At 48.1% G+C, this 20,330-nt stretch overlaps 1 pseudogene; it reads left to right on the top strand.

The window, feature by feature from the left end:
• Positions 1–1,410: 1,410 nt before the first annotated feature.
• On the top strand, positions 1,411–1,529 carry LOC120581713 (uncharacterized; annotated as a pseudogene).
• Positions 1,530–20,330: the final 18,801 nt, after the last annotated feature.

The raw sequence follows: 20,330 nt of genomic DNA, 5'->3' as shown, positions 1-20,330 counted from the left end.
GACAATAATCGAAATGGCATGGTATTGGCAGCAAAACAGACACACAGACCAGTGGAATGAAATCGAGAGTTCAGCAGTAAACCTATGTTTATATGGGCAAATAATTTTTGACAAAAAAAGCCAAAAACACACAGTGGAGAAAGGAAAGCCTCTTTAATAAGTGGTGCTGGGAAAACTGGAAAGCTATCTGCAAAAGAATGAAACTAGACTGTTGTCTGTCACCACATGCCAAAATTACCTCAAAATGGATTAAGGACCTGAATATAAGACCTGAAACAATAAAATGCATAGAAGAAAACATAGGAACTAAACTCAAGGACTTTGGACTTAAAAAGGATTTTATGAATTTGACCTCAAAGGCAAGGGAAGTAAAAGCTAAAATAGATGAATGGGACTATACCAAACTAAAAAGCTTCTGCTCAGCAAAATAAACCATCACCAAGATAAAGAAACAACCATCTGAATGGGAAAATAGATTTGCAAGCAACGCTTCCGATAAGGGCCTAATATCCGAAATATACAAAGAGCTCATACAACTCAATAACAACAAAAAGGCAAACAATTCAATCGAAAAATGGGCAGAGGACCTGAACAGACACTTCTCCCTAGAGGACATACAAATGGCCAAAAAATATATGAAAAGTTGCTCAACATCGCAGTTATTAGGGGAATACAAATCAAAACCACAATGAGATACTATCTCGCACCTGTTAGAATAGCTATAATCAACAGGACAAGTAATAACAAATATTGGAGAGGATGCAGAGAAAAAGGAACCCTCATACGTTGCTGGTGAGACTGCAAATTGGTACGGCCACTATGGAAAACAGTTTAGAAGTTCTTCGAAAAACTAAAAATTGATCTACCATATAATGCAGCAATCCCTCTACTGGGTATTTACCCCAAAGACTTGAAAACATATATCTGAAAAGATATTTGCACACTAATGTTCATAGCAGCATTATTCATGATGGCCAGGATATGATTGGCTAAAGAAGCTGTGGCACATATATACAATGGAATATTACTCAGCCATAAGAAGAGATGAAATACTGCCATTTGTGACAACCTGGATGAACCTCTAGATAATCATGCTAAGCGAAATAAGCCAGACAGAAAAAGTAGAAAATCACATGATATCACTTATATGTGAGATATAAGCCTAAAAGCAACAAACGAACAGGAGAAACAGACTCATGGACATGGACAATAGACTAGTGGTTACCAGAGGGTGGCGGGGAAGGGGGAGAGAGGAGGAAGATGGGGTGAAAGGGGTCAAATATGTGGTGACAGAAAGAAATCTAACTATGGGAGGTGAACACACTGTGTAAATATATATATGCCTTACTGTTAAAGTGTATAGCTAAAACTTACCGGATTTTGTTAACCAATGTCACCATAAAAAAATTAGTCTACAGCCATGCTACCCTGAACAAGCCCAATCCCGTCTGATGTCAGAAGCTAAGCAGGGTCGGGCCTGGTTAGTACTTGGATGGGTGACCACCTAGGAAGACCAGGTGCTGTAGGCGTAAGCAATAAAAAAATAAGGAATAAAAAAATAAGCAATAAAAAAATAAGGGCTGACAAGGCCCTTGCAATCTGTAAGGTCAACCAAGGGTTGCCTTGCCTAAAAAATTAAAAAAAAAATAATGAAAAAAATAAAGTTGACCATCATTAAAAAAATAAATAAATAAAAAGAAACAAGTAGGTCTGCAAAAGGTACCTTAGAAGAGGTTCTCTAAGTGGAGCTATGTGGACGATGTGGTGTGTTATGTTCTGTGGTTGGAATGGAGTTGTTAAATCAGTAGGCTGTAGCCTGCCCTGAGAAGCAGAGGGAAGCCTGGTCACCCCACCATGAGAGGTTCTCAGAAATCAGAGCTGCAACATTCCCAGGTGATGGTCACAATACCTGCTCTTTCTCTCCTCTCACAAGAGTAGGCGTGATGCCGGTCAAGAACGGGAAAGTAGGCAATCGAGTTGCTCTATTGTTCAAAACAAGAAAACCTTTTGGTAATACTAAGCAAGGCTCACTGGGGAGCAATGAGACCATGGCTTAGTAATGGTGCTGTAGACTGTCCAGGAAGGTATCAGAAGGGCCGGAGGGGCAGGGGCAGAAAGGAGAGTTGATGATTACGTCTGACTCAAGCAAAACAAACACCCCAAATAGATAAAGAAATAAGGAAAATATGTAAAAATGTGAGCCAGTATTGGCCAAATATATCCAAGCTTTTCAATAGACCAGACTTGGAGAAAATGTTTTCACGATGCATAAGCTACTTGCAGCCCTAATGAGTTTGATTCCTTCCTTCTTGCTCTCCTGGCCCAGGGAGAGCAAGCTTTTGTATAATTGGCCCTTGAAACATTATTACAATCACTTTGTGGCCTCCTTCAGCTTATTTTTAATTACAAGGCCTATCACACTGTTAAATTATTAACTCTGACAATTACTTATCTTGGCATTTTCTTCTCTTGATGAAAATGAAACCAGCAAGGTCATGTCAGCTCACTTGAGGTTTTGGTCTGCCATAGCTTAAATTAAGCTGGATGAGCTCAGCAAATGTTTGCAGTGTGGGGAACGGATGGGTTTGCAGAGGGTCTGTTAGTGGAATCAGGGCTGAGAGAACTCGACACCCACAGGTGCTTGTGCTCGGGCACTTGGGACCAGGCCTCTGTGAAAGGGAGAGTGGGCTGTGTGCTGCCTCTTCCCCTCTAAGGGTGAGGAGGGGCCCTGTGCTCAGGGCTCACACTTTGAGAAGCTATCTTTCCTGGGAGAGAGACAGTCACAGTCAGAGTGGGGAACTGGAGTGTATCCCTTTGTCTCTCCTGATATGTCCCAGCCCTACTCCTGCTCATTGTCCCCTTTCTGCTTTGTCTGGACCCCTTCTTCCCTGACCCCTCCCAGGCCACATTGACATCCTGTGGTGCTCACTGTATGACAACACTGGCAACGATAACATCACCTAGATAGTAACGATAACTAACGTATTGAGTGATTACTGTATATCTGGTGCCTTACCCACAAGCAGGCTCTTGGCAACTATCCACCAATGCTGGCCACGGCCGGCCTCATCGTCATGCTGCCTTCTGTCCAGCAGGGGGTAGTGTGACTACACCATAAGGTGGACCCTCCTTCTACACTTCTGTTCTCAGAAGTGACGCTTTGGAGTTTCTGTGGATCCTGGAAGAATGCTCTGGCTCCGACAATGGATCCAAGGCTCCGACAAACAGTGAGGGCAAAAGGATGCACAGCCACACACCTCCAGGAAGGGCAAAGGGCAGAAGCCACTTGGGGACGTGGCTTTGGCCTCAGTTGACAATGCTGATTCCATGACAGGTACCTGGCATCTTGCTTCCTTAGAGATACACAGATGATTCCCAAACCAGGGCCTGCTCAGGACCCTGAAGGCTTATTTTTTTTTCCTTTAAGAGAAATTTTTGGTATCTGGTCCCCTGCAAGGATAGGCTGAGAGGTCTCCCTGACTAACTTCCCAAGGAGTTCAGATCTTGGGTCCCTCAGCATAGCTCACATCTGAGGGTCTAGCTCTGATGAACTTAAAGACGGATGGTGCTGTCCAGCCTCTCGGCTTCAGAGTGCTTTTGGTTCAGATGTTCAAAGCAGCCCTGAGTTATCTTCATAGCTTCTCCAAAGTCCTCCCCTATCCTCTAGGCTCCTGTGAAAAGAAAATGCTAATCTATCACAGATTACTAACTACCTCCCCGACCCTGCCTCAACGATCCACCTACTGGTAGCCAGCAAGAAGAAGTCAATTGGAAAGTGTGTACCTGCAAGATGTTGGCATGTCCAAGGCCTCTTGCTCCCCACCACCAAGCCTCGCTCCGAACGGGCCGTTGCTGTACAAAGTTCTCAAGTTCAAGGAAGCAGTGAATGTGTGTGCATGCTCACCCCAAAGCCATTTGGAGAGATTTACCTTTCAGTGCTTGAGCTGCCGCTAGGGAGGCCATGTTCCCTGATTCCTGACCTGGTAGATCAGCTAGGGTCATTTGTGTTCTCTGCTTTAAAATACTACTACCACTATTACCAGCACTACTATTAACTGTCAGATTTGAGTACTTTTATACTAGTTAGGTTCTTCACGAGGACAATCAATTTAATTTTCACAAGGACCTTATGATGTAACTGTCATATATAATATAATATATGATATTTATATATATTTTATATCCTCTATACAAGGATATAGAATGCCCCTATTATATAAGGTGGAACCTGAGGTGTGGTGAGGTTAAATTAAAAGTCTTTCAGGGAGGAAGTTGCTGAACCAGCAACTTGGGCAAGGGGCACAGAGGAGGCTGGCTGAGGAGCAAGTGACAGTTTCAGATCCCTGCCCTCCCTGGTCATGGGCACCCACTTTTTTTGGAGGGACACAAGCTTGGTAATTACAGCATGACCTATCTTGCATGTCTTAGGAATAAGAAGAAATGGCTTTGTCCTTCAGGCTTGAGAAAGCTGTTCTACCATACTCTGATCTGACAGATGGATTGACTCCTTGGAATTCTGGGAGGGTGGCACGACAGAGGTCTAGCAGTTGGGGAAACCGAGGCCAGAAAGTGTAGGGGTCTGCTCAAGGTCTCACAACTCGTCAATGGTGTCTAGTCTGGCTCACTAGCACCTTCCCTAAGACCACACAGCCTTTGAACTGGGACTCCGTACATCTCAGAAAACAGTCCAGTGAGGTCAGACGCAAAGTGGTCACTTTATAAAAAAAAATCTAACTTAAAACGTGAACTAATTTGTACTTCTTGAATTGCTAAAATATATGCACAAGAAATTAACTCAAACAGAACAAAATAGTAAGCGGTAAAAATGAAGTCTCCATTCAACTTCAGTCCCCTGTTCCTTTCCCCTGATATAATCGTGGTTCTTGCGCGCCCTTCCAGAGATAATTCACGCATATAAATCACACATGCAAATGTGGCATGTTGTCAAAATGGGACTTTCTACCTAAGGTTTATCTGAGGTCCCCAAAACTGCAAGTCTAGCAAGACAGGACGATGGCTTGAATAGCTTGGATATGGCCTCTGGAGTTGGGGAGCTGGTGTCTGATATTTAGCTAAAGAGTCTAAACATGAGACATAGTGGGGGTGGGAAGAGAAGAAAAGAGGATTGGAGAGGAGAGGGCAGGAAGTGAGAGAGAGATCGAGATTCAGAGAGAGAGAGAAAGGCAGGCATTTGGAGCTAACTGCATTTTTGCCAAAGGGAAGGTCACTATTGGATAAATGCTCTCATAGACCAGTTGTGGGCCACAAGGGGCAGAGGGCTGGCCTAAAAAGATAGCCCAGAAGGGGAAGGCCACCTGAAGAGAGACAGACCCTCAAATTCCCAGAGAGTGAGGGAGAGAGGAAATCGACAGCCATCCAGAGGAAAATGGGACTAAATAATCCCAAAAGGAATCCAGAAAAGTCCTCAGGAGGGGAAGGTTAAGTCTAGAGAAAACCAGCTTTCAACATCAGTTGTGACCAGAGAAAACTAATGCCAGATGATGCTGGTGACTGTCAAATATGATTTTTCCTGCCCTCATTCTTCTCCTTCCTCCTTCATGGGTATTCCTTGTGGTAATCAGAGTATTTAGATCATGGGCATTTTGGGTGGTTGCTACCTCATCACAGCGCCCCAAGGGATGCAGTAGGTGGGCAGCACACTAATATGGCACTTGGTCTACATAACGGGAAGAAGGAGATTCAGTGGCCAGAAGCCCAACGTCAGTGCCTGCGATGGAGGACCGTGGTCTCTCATGCAGTCTCCCAGACCTAGGCCAGGTCGCACACCTGAAACCACATGATCGAAGGGGATTCTTGGCCCTCTTAAGGAAGAATTCTACAATGGCCCCACAAATCTATTTTGGTTATTATTTAAAACAGGAACAAAACAGTTTTAGCAATTTCACAAATATCAGTTTATGTTTAATTTCTCTCTCAAAACACTCCCCAGGGCCTCGGGAAGCTTCTGCAGTGCAAACTTTGAGATTGCTTCTTTATTTCATACCTTTGACAAGGGATAACTGAAGTCTGAGTCAGAGCTCTAAAAGAAATTGCCTTTTTTCCCCTTGTCACAATGCCCAGCGATGCCTATTTAATGGGTTGAAAATGAGGTCCTGGGTGTCTGCCTGTGTCAGGGTTTTGAGAATCGTATCTGGTATATAACTATCACTTAGAATTAACACTGTGCAGTGAGAGGGATGAATGAACTCCTTAGGAGAGCTAACCAGTGTCCTCATTGTCACCTAACAGCATTCATTATGTGTGTGCTTAGAATAATGTCTTTTCTACAAGCCAAAAGGGAAAATGCTCTAATGTATTTGCCTGAATTTGGCCCACCACTATTGTGAATTACCTTGCTTCATGGGCTTGGGGATTCTGTTACCTGTTTGGAAACTTCTGGGCTCCCGGAGAACCCAGTAGAGTGCCTTAGTCCCAAGGAAGGGAAGGCGGGCTCAGCAGATTTACACTCAGTGACCATTGTTATTGATGTCTGTTGTGTTTTGCAAACAACTTTCCTGTGGAATAAGTGCTTATGATGAGGCTGTGGGCACTTTTTTTTGATGTCACCCTGAAATAATGACTACCAGGGCTTATAAATTCCCTCCGGAAATCAACGTGCCGAGGAGGTATTTGCCGACGATTCCGCCCCCACCCCACCCCAGCTGCGTATGGGATCCCTGCCAAGGCCCTCAGCAACCTTCGGTCATTATCGAGAGCAGCTAAAGAATTATAATCACCGCCACCACCGCTGCCTCAGCTCACGTCTGTGAGGCACTTCCCAGCTGACAGAGTTGTTCACAGGCCTTATCTCACCTGGTGAGATGTGGAAACTGAGGCCCAGAAAGTAGTGAGGGCTGGAAACAGCATGGAGCCCAGGCCTCCTGACCCGCTGCCACTGTCTTAGCTCTCTAACTGCTGGGATGGTTAGTTTTATGTGTCACTTGACTGGGCCACGGGTGCCCAGATACCAGGTCAAACATCCTGGGTGTTTCTGTGATGGCGTTTTCAGATAAGATTAACATTTAAATTGATAGACTGAGTAAAGCAGATTGCCCTTCTAAATGGGCCTCATCCAACCTGTTGCAGGCCTGACTAGAACAGAAGGCTGACCGACTCTACCCTGAGTGGGAGAATCCCCTGCCTGATGACCTCTGAACTGGGATATCAGCTCTATAGATTTTGGACTTGCCAGCCCCCATAATCTGTGAGCCAATGGCTTATAACATCTCCTCTCTGTCTCTCTCTCACTCCCTCTCTCCTTCTCACCCCGCCCCCTCTCTCTCTCCATGTTGGTTCTGTTATTCTGAGGAACTCTAATACTACCCTTTTCTCCTCACGTAGTTACGTACATGACATGCCCCAACTGGTGGACCCTGAGCTGAGGCACAGGCCTGTGCTGGGGGATATGGAAAGGCTAAAATTGGTTGTGAGAATAAAAGTTAAAAGAATTTTTTAAAATTTATTTTTAACTGTGATAAAATACATGTAATGTAAAATTCACCATCTTGACCATTTTTATGTGTACAGCTCAGTAGTGTTAAGTATATTCACCTCGTTGTATAAAGTTTTGATTTAAACTGAACTAGATAGGACTTTTTAATACCTGAAGATGAGCTCATCCTTACAGTGAGAAGTAACTCCAAAAGTTATAGGGTTTGCCCAAGATGGCTGGAGGAGCACAGCCCACCCCACACTCCTCTTGAGCTTCCAGTCCACGCCTGAGAAGCAGGATTTTATAAATAGCCGCGTTGACAAAACCTTAAATACAGCATCCCTGGGAGCTTAATTACCCAGCCGCAGAGCTGTAAGTCCCGTCTGGGTGGGGTGTGAATGGTGGAGCTGGCCACGCAGGGAGGGGCACGAGGTCTGAAGTGTGGCAGGCCAGGCTGCAGGGTCCCCCAGGTCCCCAGGCCCCCATGCCTTGAGCCTCACTACCAGGACTGGCCTGGAGGGACAGGGTAGAAGCCCTGTGGGAGTAGCCTTTGGCTCACATAGAGAAGAGCCGCAGCCCCATCTTGGGACCCCTGCAATTCCCCATCTCTCTTCTGATCAGAGAGACCTCTGGGTCCTCCGTCTTGACTAGCTTTTCTCGGAGGCCATGAGACAGCAGAGGTTATGGCAGAGACAGCTGGGAGGAGCCAGCTCCCAGGGTCAGGCCTGGGAGCCCGCTGGGAGGATTCTACCTGAGTAGTTCTGCTCTAGAACTGGGCTGCACCCCAGGTCTGGCTCCGTCCTGCTCTCACTGACCCCCGACTCCCCCGCCACTGCACTTTCCACACTGTGGACACAGGTGCTTTTTGTGGGGACTTCACAAGCACCAAACCCAGACTCCACATAGTGCCCCTCTCTCTGCCCAGAGCACCCTCCTCTTCTGCTCCTCTAACTGATCCCTGCTACCCACCCTCATGTCCCCACCCAGATTCTGCAGGTGGGCTTTCTCTGGCCACCTCACGCCTGCCCTGGCAGAGGGCAGGACCCCTGAGGCTCACACGAGGCACTGTGTTTTTCCAAGTGCCTGGGATTCCCAGTTATTAAGCTCTCACTGGTGTAGCTAGCTGTTGGCTGAAAGTCTGCCACCTTTTTGGGAAAACCTGCAATGCAGGCTGTGGAGGGGCGGGACCTCTGGGGAGGGGTGCTTGTGCAATGCAGGCAGTCCAGGCGTAAGGAGGGCTGGCGAGAGACCCCAGGGTGTGTTGGGAGACACAGAGATGAGGCTGCAGGGAAGATGCACTTCAGTTCTTACATACAGAGCCTTTTCTGATGGGTCAGGCTTTGCTGACCAAACCTCCAGTGTAATATGGTAATTCAGATTCTTTTGTGGGAGAGCTGAAAGTCTGGCACCCCTGGGCAGGCCACAATCTGGTAAGTCCCAGGAAGAGGATTCACCAGTAGAGAACAGTTGATCCACACAGAGTCCCCACAGCTTGCAGGACTCAGCTGTCTGAGAGGACGTGGGTGAGGGATGGAGTGAGGGGGTGGGGGCAGAGGAGGAGAGGAGAAAGAAATGGGGGATGAGGCGTGTGGTGGGTCTGGCAGAGATCCACCTGGCCTCAGTCAGGGTCACTGGGAGAGCCCTTGTCAGGCACACACCTGGAGACACAGGGACACAGGGCCTAGCCTGGTGCCAGAGGCAGGGAGCCTTTTGTCCTGAACCTCACACTCACAATCAACTCTTTACATTTAGACTTTAGGAATCATTCTAAGAGAGGTTTTAGTGTTCAAAGCAGTCATTCGTTAAATGAAAGCATTTGAAGCATGCCACAGGTTTGTAGCTCTAACTTGGCATGTCTCTGCTTTTTTATCCGTCAGGGGCCTAGAGAAGTGGAAGCGGGGTCCAGGCCTCTTGAGGGGCAGCGCAGCTGAGGGGGCCTTTCTCAGGGACAGAGCTCTGCACTGTGGGACCTTAGGCCTGGTCCTGGCCTGTGTCTCTCCTCACTGGTTCTGTACAGCTCTCTGCCCAGGCCACCAGGCCTGCCCTGCCGAGAGAACCTAGGGATGTTTGTAGCACCTCTTCTTCGCCCCATTGGTGATGGGGGCATTCCCGCCCAAGGGGCATGGGGATGGCCAAACATATGACATCAGACACTGGACAGATGAGAGGGACAGCAATTTACTAGTCATATGCACTCACAGCCTGGGGAAGGAGGCACAACTTCCACGCAGGGTCACGTGGGGTTGTGTGTGGGAATAGAGTGAGTGAGCAGGGACTGTGAGAGCAGGCTTTGTAGCATCAAAAGGTGAGGCAGCCCCTGGTTCCCATGGGAGGATGTGACCGGCTCGTTGAAATAATTCCATGGGCTGGCAGAGAGCTGAAAACTGCTACTCAGAGACAAGCAGGAACGGCATCTGGATCCCTGGGTAAGGAGGATTACTGGGCTAGGGGACTTGATCTGTGGGAGCAGAGTTGGGGAGGGTAACTTGCATGTAGGCCATTAGAAGCCCTCTTGGTGTTACCAGATGTTGAGCAATACATAATATTAGGCCCCATTTGTAGGCCTCATACCACAAGAGAGGTAATGGACTTAGAGCTCCTGCCTTGCGTGCAGGGTAAGGGACTCAGTCCAAGACTGAGCAGATAGCACCGTGTTCATGGAGCTCAGTGAGAGCTTGGGAGGGATTGTGGGGGACTGCAGGGCTGGGTGGTCACCCAGCAAGACAAATGAAAGTTCTCTTTTTGCTGGTATGTTACTGTGAGTACTTCTTGAGCCTGTCCCTGCTGTGTGTAAACCAAATCAAACTAAGTACCAGTACAGGACATCACCATTTCCCTGACCGGAGGGAAAGCACATATGTTGGGGTGTCCTTGGGCCAGGGGTCCTGAGGCTAGGAGCTCAGGCACCAGGAGGGCAGACTGACCCTGGTAGGTGCAGGCTCAGGGTCCTGGGAGGCAAGAAGCCTCACAGAATGTCCTCTGCCACCCCCATCCACCTGCCCCGAAGCTCTAGATCCTTAGGGAGAAAGAAGCCACAGTGGGCCTGGCAGAGATCCGCCCTTGATGCCACATCAGAGATGACCAGGGAAGACCGAAGACATTAGGATCTTTCCTGAATATTCCACTGAGTACAGGACCCCCAAGAATATTGCGTGACTCTAAATAGGGAAAGAGGCCTCCCTAAAACCCGACATGTTGGATTTCTCATCAGCCTTTGTGAGTGGCATGTTTGTGAAACACCGCATGCTCATCTTTTTCTAAGTAATTTGTCTTAGAAAATTTGGAATCTATGGAAGAGTACAAAGACAAGCAACCTCACCCAGAGGCCTGCCACCCAGAGATAACCACTATTGCCAGTTTGGTACTTTTCCCTCCAGTCATACTTCATGTGTATTTAGATGGGAGTATGGCCAGTTTACAGGGTGGAGGTTCCACATAGAGCATTTTGCTCACTGTCTCTCATTTAATAGCTGTACGATATTCTGCTCGGCAGATCTGCAATCGTATAACCACTTCCCCTATTTCGGGTTATTTGAATTGTTTCCAGTTTTTTTTTTTTGCTATTATTAGTAACGCTGCAGTAAATATCCTTGAACGTCAGTCTTTATGTATGTTTCTGATAAAGTGATTTGCCAGGTGTCACTATGAAAAGACCCTACTTGGGAGTAAAGGGGTCTCCTGACCCAGAGATCCAAAGCCAGAGGCAAACGCCTGATTTCAGATCTCTCTTTCAATTAGTGAAGGTGGTTAGAGTGTGTGCTAAACTTCTCTTTACCTACGTGATCTCGTCCGAATCTTCCCTGAAACCTTTTATGGTGTACACTCTTCCTGCCCCAGTTGACAGATGAGGGAACTGAGGCACAGAGGCCCATCAATCACTCCAGGCTGCAGAGTTGGTAAGTGACATGGCTGGAACAGAAAAACAAAAGCAAACAACCCACGCCGTGCGGAGAGGGGGCTCTGACTTGAACGCAGAGCAGACGGTCTCCGGCAGGCCACCTCCCACACCCACGTCAGACTGTCGCCTTCGCTTTCCCCACCGCCCGAGTTTCACATACCCTTTTTTTTGCAGAAGGTGTTCAGAAGGCTCCCAGTTCAGGACTGTTGAGCCTGACACTTCCTCTGCATTTGTTTAGCTCAAACCTTCCATACACCGCCACCTACTACATCTGAAGCTGCGAGGAGGAACTATGAAAATGCCGCTGGAGCAGGAATGCCACCCTCTCTGGTGGGGGCCCCCGCTGTGACTCACTGTTGGGCTCTGAGCTTCTGGAAACACTGTTCTTGGCAAGGAGGTCATGGTGGCCAGCGGGGCTGTGTGAGCCCAAGGCTCTGCCTGAGCTACCCCCAGAAGAGATGACACCTCGTGACGCTTCTGGAAGCCCCTCCCCCCACCCCGGTGGTCTCCCAGGATCCAAGGCCACCACAACATCCTCCGTACATGCTCTGAGGAGAGCGATCCAGATTGCGGGTGGCACCAGTAAGTCCTTAGTCTCCACCACACACTCTGGGCTCTCCTCGATGCCAGGATCTTACAAAGCTCCTGGGTTTTGTTCTTCTGGAACATTCTTCCTGACAAAGCTTGAGGTGCCGATGAAGAAAAAGCAGAGTGAGACCATGATGTGGAGAATGTGGGCATGGGAGGTGTTGTGGGTTAAGTCGTGCTCCCCAGAAAGATACGTTAAAGTCCTAACCCCTGGCACTTCAGAATGTGATGTTATTTGGAAGTAATATGGGGGTGAACTGTGGGGCACTTGGCCCACCCAAGGCACTCCCACTCCTGAGGGCGGGGCAGGTGTCCAAAAGAGAGGAGGGAAGTGTTTTTAGAGCTGAGTTTTCTACCCAAAAGTCCAAGTAGAAGAAAACATACTCCAAACGGCCCCTGACCTTGAACTCTTGACGGTCTTAATGTTCTCTCCCTGGGGTCTCCCCATCTTTTCAGATTCTTGGCCTGCATGGGCCTCATGGCACACATCTGATGTTCGAGGACTGGTCTGGCAGAGAAATTTTGATAGTTATGAAATCGACACTGAGATTGGACCTTACATATCATAAAATAATTTTCTTTAAATCACCTTAAAAAGTTTCTGACTACAAGTCTCTATATCAATACGAGGGCCTCTATATCACTTTCTACACCCCCCTTTTTTTTCTTTTTTAATCAGAAAGTGAAAACAGTTACGCATAGAGTCATAGTAGAATGGGAGAACTACCTAACTCTAAATTCTTTCCTTTTTCTCTCACTCAAAGGGAACTTGGAGACCCGGAGCGCTGGATAGGGGAGGGAAGCCCCGGTCATTTGTACTGATGAGGAAGAAACCTGGGCTGGGCCCATGGGGACTCAGTGGCCACCGTCAAAGCCTTGGGCAGCTTAGGCCAGAGCGAGTGTCAAAGCGTATTTGGTGGGGCAGAAGTTTCTCATCCCCAAAGCCCGTCAACAACCTGAATGCTGTGACTCAGAGGAAAAGTTTTTATCTTCCCCTTTTTTCTTTTGTTATTTGCCATACTTGAAAATCCTTCAGTCCTCTTAAGAGTTCACACCTTATTGACATTGACACATTTATTTACTTGTGGGGTTGTTTATTATGTCCGCCCACTCCGAAATGTAAGCTCCAGGAGGGCAGGGGTTTGCTCCCGTTTTTTTCACTGCCGTGTCCCCAGTGCCTAGGACGTGTGACTGGCACATAGTGGGTGCTCTGAAAATATTTATCAAACCAATACATTAGAAAAAGATTGTTGCTTTACAGAGACACATATTGACTGTGAGCTCAAATCCATGTGGAAGGGACATGTTCTTTTTGTTGAAATAAAATAATAATCCTACAGGGACTTCACCTTCTTCAAAGCACCTTTATAGGCCTAAGGTGGATGGGGCATTATGATTGCCATGTGACTGGTAGGAAAACTGAGGCTGTGTGGGGGTGAAATGACATGACTGCGGTGACACAGGGTTGGGGCAGGATGGGGACTTGCTCTCCTGCCTGGAGTCCATGCCTCGTAGCCTGGATCAGTGGAGTGTAAAAATAGTACTTATTAATTTTGACATTGAAAAAGAAAACAGCTGGCTCACCCAGCACTTTCCAAAATGTGCTCTAAGAACTTCTGGCCCTCAAGAAGCTTTGTGAAAAGTCTGCAAACTCTGGCCTCTCTCACAGAAGATATAAGAGAATATGTCATGTCACACACCTCTATCCTAATCTCTGAGAAGTCTCTCAGGAAGAGGGCCCCTTTAACGTCCTTGAGCACGGTGTTGCCCAGTGATTTTGATCTGCAGAAGCCTTCCCTTCATTCCCAGTAATAAACAAACATCCTGCAGTAGACAGCTTGCTTGCTCTCATTCTTTGGTTTCTTCCTTATCAGAAGAGTCCTCATTTGCCATTTGCAGATAATAACATGGCAGGGAGGAGGGCACTGGGCAGAAACCTTCGGCTAGGGCCTCAGATCAGCAACAAATTCTCGCGGGCTCTAGTCCTTGGTGCTCCTCTGGCGAAGGGTGGCTGGACTCCCTAGGAGGGTGGGTGCCTTGGGGGTAGTTGGGAGCATGTACAGGATGGAGAAAGAGCTGACTCCTTCCTAGGGCCACAGCCCTGCTCTTTCCTAGGGCCGAGGGGAGCAGTTTGGGTGGTTAGCTGTTGCTTCTGCTGAATAGCACTGCCCACTGCAACCCGTGGGTCCCGGGCCTGATGATATTCCTTTGCAGTTTCATCTCACACTTGTTTGATGCTTCTCCAAAGAGCTCCATCTGCTTCCTGCACCATTTCTGACAGGTGGCTAACACGACTCTCTGAAGCCCCCCGAACACCAGAAAGCATCTTCTGTAGAATTGACTTGGCTTTTGTGTTATATTTCTGTCTCCCTGTCATGCATTTGTCACAATCCCAGACATTTGTATGAAAATGGAGTCCATATTTGCAGGGGCTCATCTGCTCAGGCTGCCGGCTGAGGACGCACAGTGGGGCAACCTGCCCAGCCCGACACCCACCATGTGGCTCCCATGGTCTCCCATGTGAGACTTCTCTGGCCTCTGAGAGAGAGGGATGCCATTTGGCCTGGAGATATGGCCGAAGTGGGCCTCCCTGGGCCACTGGAGCATCTGCTTCAGCATTGGAACAATGTCGCTCCATCTCTAAGCATACGTCCAGACCTGTGCCTGGGCCTCTTGGGCTGAGGGCTGTGTGTGGAGTGCTTGGCTAGAGGATGGGGACAGCCGGCTGGGCTGGGAAGGGCCAGTGCAGAGTCCTGGGGCCGCACGACTGTAAACAGGCCAACAGGCTTAGAGAGGAGCCACGGAAAAGCACAGTAAGAGAGGTGTCAGGGCTTGGGTGAGCGCCAGCAGACGCCTGGCCCGATGTAGATAAACAATGAGCACATCTCTTTTGCTGTCCATGTGAGCAGGGAACTTTCCCCTCTATTTGGTGTTTTCAAAATGAATATTATGGATTGAATGTTTGTTTCTCCCCAAAATTTGGATGTTGAAGTCCGACCCTAATGTGATGGTAATTAGAGTTGGGGCCTTTAGGAAGTGATTAGGTTTAGATGAAGCCATGTGGGTAGGACTCCCATGGTAAGATTAGTGCCCTTATAAGCAGAGGAAGGGACATCACAGCTTCCTCTCTCCACCCTGTGAGGACACAGAGAGGAGGAGCCCATTTATAGGCGAAGAAGAAAGCCCTCACTAGCACCTGACCATGCCGGCATCCTGATCTCAGATCTCCAGCCTCCAGAACTGTGAGAAGTGTCTGTTGCTGAAGCCACCCAGTCTATGGTGTTTTGTTACAGCAGCCTGAGCTGACTAAGGCAATGTGAAACTTCAACTTGCAAAAGAAGCAGGTTTATCTGCTCCAGGTCACACAGTCCTGGTCTTGCAGCTCTAAATTCCAAAATCCTCACCTTATACCAGTGGGTTGGGGGTTAGGCAATTCCAAGTGACAGAGAATTCCAAGGAAGGCCAGGCCGGGGAGGGGTACCTCGAGAGTGGGGATGGGGAAGACGGGGGCCCACTCTGCCATGTGGCGGGGGCAGGCTCTGCCTCTGGGAACCTCTCCTCCTTTTTCTCGGTCTATGTTCAGAAGGGCCTCCCCACACCACCCCCATCTCCAGGAGTACATAAGGCCTGGCCTGGCCAAGTCAGCAGATGCCTCTTGAGCATCTAATCTGTAGCAGGTGCTGTTTAAGTGCTGGGGATACAGCAGTGAGCAAAAACAGGCAAATATCCCGGCCCCTAGAGAGTTTGCTTTCTAGTGGAGGAAGGAAGATAATAAAATAAATAAGTGAAACATTGACTGTATTAGGATATGAAGAGTGGTTGGGAAAAAAATAAAGGTGGGCAGTAGATAGGGTATATGTGGAATGGGGTGTGAAATGGGGTGGCAGCCTGGGAAGGTGACATCTGAGCAAAGACTTGAAAGAGGGGAGAGAAAAGCCTTCAGGAAGTGTGGTGGGCAGTGACCTGACAGAAGGCACACAGAGTGCCAAGTCCTTGTGGCAGGAGCAGGCCGTGGGCTTGAGGACTGGCCGGGAGCCTGTTGTAACTAGAGGAAAAGGAGGAAGGATTCAGAGGTGGGGGCAGAGGTAGGACTTTGGTCTTACTTGGAGGGAGATGGGAAGCCACTGGAGGGTTCAGAGTGGAGAAGCGATGGTGCTTCACTCATGTTTGGACAAGAGCACTCTGTGTCGAGAATGGATGGTGGGGGCAAGGAGCAGGGAGGCCTGTTAGGAGGCTGGTGCCGTATAATCCAGGAGAGAGATGGCGGTGGGTGGCCTGGGCTGGGGTGGAGGTAGTAGAAAGAGTCAGATTTGGAGACATCTGCCATCTATTTGGTTGTAGAGTGAGAGAGGAAGTGGAGGGGGGAGGCGGTGCTTTCGGCATAAGCAGATGGCAGGATGGGTTTGTACTAACTGAGAGGGGGACACATGTAGGGAGAACAGGCTTGCAGCAAAAAGTCAGGATTTCCATCCTGGACATGTAAGATTTGTGACGCCCATTAGAAACCCGAGTGAGGCTGTCGAATGAGCCTGGAGTTCAGGGTGAGTCTGGGCTGGAGATGTAAAGTGGGGAAGGTCAGCAGATGGAAGGCATTTAATGTCACGAGACTGAATGATATCATGAGGGGATGATTGTTGGTGGAAAAGAGAAGAGGCTGAAGCTTGTGTTCTGAGCTAGCCACTGTTAAACACTGGGAGAGACAAGGAGGAATCGGCAAACGTTCTGAGCAGAAGCCACTAGGCGGGTGGGTGGAAAACCAGGAGGGCGTGCTTGCTGGAAGCTAAGAGTTTCGAGGAGGAGGCCTGTCCAGTTTTTTACTCCTCTGGCCACAGTACCTGTTCCAGGCACATGACCCAAGTCAGTCTAATTGCAGTACATTCAGGGCTCTTACTGGAATCATACAGAATAAGAAGCGAACTCTCTTCTGCCTCGTGGTGCTTGGCTGGGGGTTCAGCCTGGGGCCATTGGCAGCCATTTTACCCGCTTGAGTGAACAGCCAGCACAGAATCAAAACTGCCAAGACACAGAGGGAGACGGAGCCCTGATGAGCTCATTTCTGCCTTGGATTCAACCATGCCTAGGCTTTTAGTTTCTCTGTTTTGCTTAAGTCAGTTTGAATGAGATTTCTGTCATTTGTAACCGAGAGTTCTGACCAAAGCCATAATGCACCCCTACTGTAATACCATCCACGTGACGAACATCTGCCACTGCCATTTTGAGGTTTCCTGCTACCTCAAGTTGAACCCCTGTCCCATGTGGCACTGAGTCCTCTTTCTATAGGGAATCTTATGATAGTCACCTTTCTCTGAGGCTGAGCAAAGAGGGACTGAGGAGAAGACAATGAAGAATCACCAGAGAGGATTTTATTTGCTTTTAAAAATTATTTTTAAAATTTATTGTTTTAAATGTTTATTAATTTTAAAATATTATTATGATTTGCTGTATTTATTTTTTAAAGAAGAGGGATGACAAGACCGTACTTGTACTTTCTACCCCAAGGGCTATGATAGAGGTGAACTGGGGGCGGTGCCGAGCTCCCAGGAGGGGTGCGGAAGGGGGTTAGGAGGATGAGCTTCTGAACTCAGAAATTGGCGGGGTGATGGGTTCAAGAGAAGTAGAAATCTTCGAGTTGTGACATATGGACCTGAGGGGTCGAGGGGAGAATAGAGTCAAGGAAGACTCCTGTTTTTTACTGTTTTTTTTTTTGGTCTTGCTAAAGCAACTGGGTGAGCAGTGCAGAGCCACTGAGTCAGCGAAAGGGTTGAGAGAGACCAGCCCCTGAGAGGGGCAGATCCAGGCCTGGCTCCTGAGGCCCCTTCCTCTTGTTGTTAATCTCTTGCTCTATTTACATGTTTGCTTTTGAAGGACATTTTCCCTCCATGCCTAGAAGCCACTTAATTCATTAGTGTTTCATCATTTATGTCCTATTTCATTATGTTATAATATTTACAGTTGTTAATTTGAATTTCATTTCCTGCAGTGACCAAAAAAAAAAAAAAACTCTACCCATGAAAATATTATTGTTGTAAATATTAATACAAGTCACAAATGATCACCATCCAGACCCCATTTCACATAGCAATGGCTCTCTTTGAGGCTGGGAGGATTGGGATAATTACCAAAATTAAGAGTTCTGCATGTACCGAGGGCTGAATGAGGCAGAACCAGTCACAAGCCCTGAGATACTATTAAAAGAGGCAGGAAAACCAGAACTTGAAGATAGTCACAACTCACTTTTGCACCTGGTGTCACTGCTGACACAGATCCTACATTGCGGGTACTTGAGCATCTCAGAGGCTCTGAGCCCAGGGGGTGGGGGAGAGCTCAGGCACAGGAGGACGGAGGAGGAGGAGGCCTGGATGAGGTCCTCCCTGGAGAAGAGCCAGGGAGAAGGCAGGAGGTGGCCTGGGAGCCTGAGGGAGGAAGATGGTGGGAGGTGGATGAGCTGCTAGCGTCATTCCAGCCCCTAGCCCCTCAATTCCTTCTCTTCTGGACCTTTTAAAGAAAAATTGCAATGCAAAGGGTCATTAGTCTGCCCTGGAGACCAGAGATGACTGATAGCCTGCCCTAGCCCCTGCGTGAGCTGTCTCAACATCTGCACCTGAAGAAGCTGCAACCCTGTGAGCAGTGCTGGAGCCAGCGAGGGATGGCCATGAGTGCCACCCTGCCCTGGGCCCATGACCCTGGCTCTGTTCCAGAACATATCTGGGTCCCAGCTCTGACCAGTGACTGAAAATCCTCCCTTTGCACCTGACCCCAGCATGAGCCCCAACTCCAGGCACAGACCTACTTGGACCCCACTTCTGACTAAGCCCTTAACCATGGCCCCTTACTCCTGCAGTTCCAGTGTAGCGTTGGCCATGGGGGAACACGTGGATCTCTACTGTCACCCACACCGAGCTCACAGATGAATTAGATGGGGGCAGGGGCTGCAGGAAATCCCTTCCCAGAATCCCTCTCCCCACCACTGTACTTCTTCCCGGGCTTCTCAACTTTTGCTGGTAACTCCAGTCTCTCTCCAGAAAGTCTTCTCCAGTCAGCCAGCCTTTACAGACCTCTCTGCCAAGGGCAACCTGAGGTCTGGTCCTCCCTGGCTTTCTGGTTCTGTGTGGTTCTCTTGCAAATATTAGTAGCATTAGCTGTGATTAATGTTAGGACTTGATAGACACCAGCCACTGTGCTGAATTCCTCACACACCTTAGCCTGTCTAATCCTCCAATGAGCCTGGGAGACGGAGACTGCACCATGCCCAAAGAGGGAAAAAGCTCAGGGGGGCCAATGAAATTGTTCAGAATCACACAGCAAGTAAATCTGGGGTTTGAGCCAGGTACTCTAAATTTTTCCTCCTCCTTTTTTTTTTGGAAGTTTTAAACTGACAGAAGTCGAAAGAACGGTGGAGAGCATCGTGTACCTCTGTTAAGATTTTGCCTTACTCACTCCATTTTTCTCTCTACACACACACACACACACACACACACACACACACACACACACACACACACACACACTTTCTTTAACCAAATCATCCAAAATGGGCTGGGGCATTGTGACGCTCCTAAATAATTTAGCATGTGCTTCTCAAGAACATGAATTTCGTCAAGATCCACACTGTGCATTTGGCTGTGAGATTTCTGCAGCGCCCCTCAATCTAGAGTGGCGCTCGCACTGCCCCATTCTTCAAAAGGTTGGCTCTTTGAAGTGCTAGACTGATGGTCCTCACTGGGTCTCACAAACTGAATTTGCTGGAGCATTTCCTTATGGCCAGATTCAAGGCAGACATTTCCAGCAAGAGCCCTGGCTGTATTGGGAGCTTCCACTGCCTCCAACCAGGAGGCGCATTACCAGGTGGGGCCACTATTGGTGAAGTGTGACCTCTGGGTGGGGTGGTGACTTCTCCAAGTCCTCACTGTGACATCCCTTTTCCTCTTCATCAATGTGACAGAATCTGTGGGTGGTATATGAGATTGTGTGAATAGCCTGTTTTCCAATAATCTTTTTCTAGTAGTTTTAGACAGGGGGCCAGAGCGGTGCCCCCGTTGGCCCCAGCACACCGGAGCTAATTGATTAATTGATTAGTTGATAGATTAATTGATTGATAATCGATTGAATAACTGGATAATTGAATAATTGATTGACTGAATAATCGGATAATTGGGTAATTGGATAATTGATTAATTAGGTAATTGGGTAGTTAGATAATGGATAATTGATATATAAATTGGTGAATTGGTTAGATCGATCTGTCTACCTTAAATGAAAAGAGAATGTACTGGAAGGCTGTGTGGTTGCTTCCAGGACAGAGAGAAAAGCTGGGGAAACCAGCGTCGACCATTCAGAGGTCCCACAGCACGTATGGACCTCAAACTCTTCGGTCCTCGGCTGACATTCTGACATGCCTGGAACAGGAACCCA

The sequence above is a fragment of the Pteropus medius genome, unplaced genomic scaffold, assembly GCF_902729225.1.
Source record: "Pteropus medius unplaced genomic scaffold, Ma_sr-lr_union100, whole genome shotgun sequence".
Classification (NCBI taxonomy): Eukaryota; Metazoa; Chordata; class Mammalia; order Chiroptera; family Pteropodidae; genus Pteropus; species Pteropus medius.
Note: the sequence above shows the minus strand (reverse complement) of the source record. Positions and strands in the feature narration are given on the sequence as shown.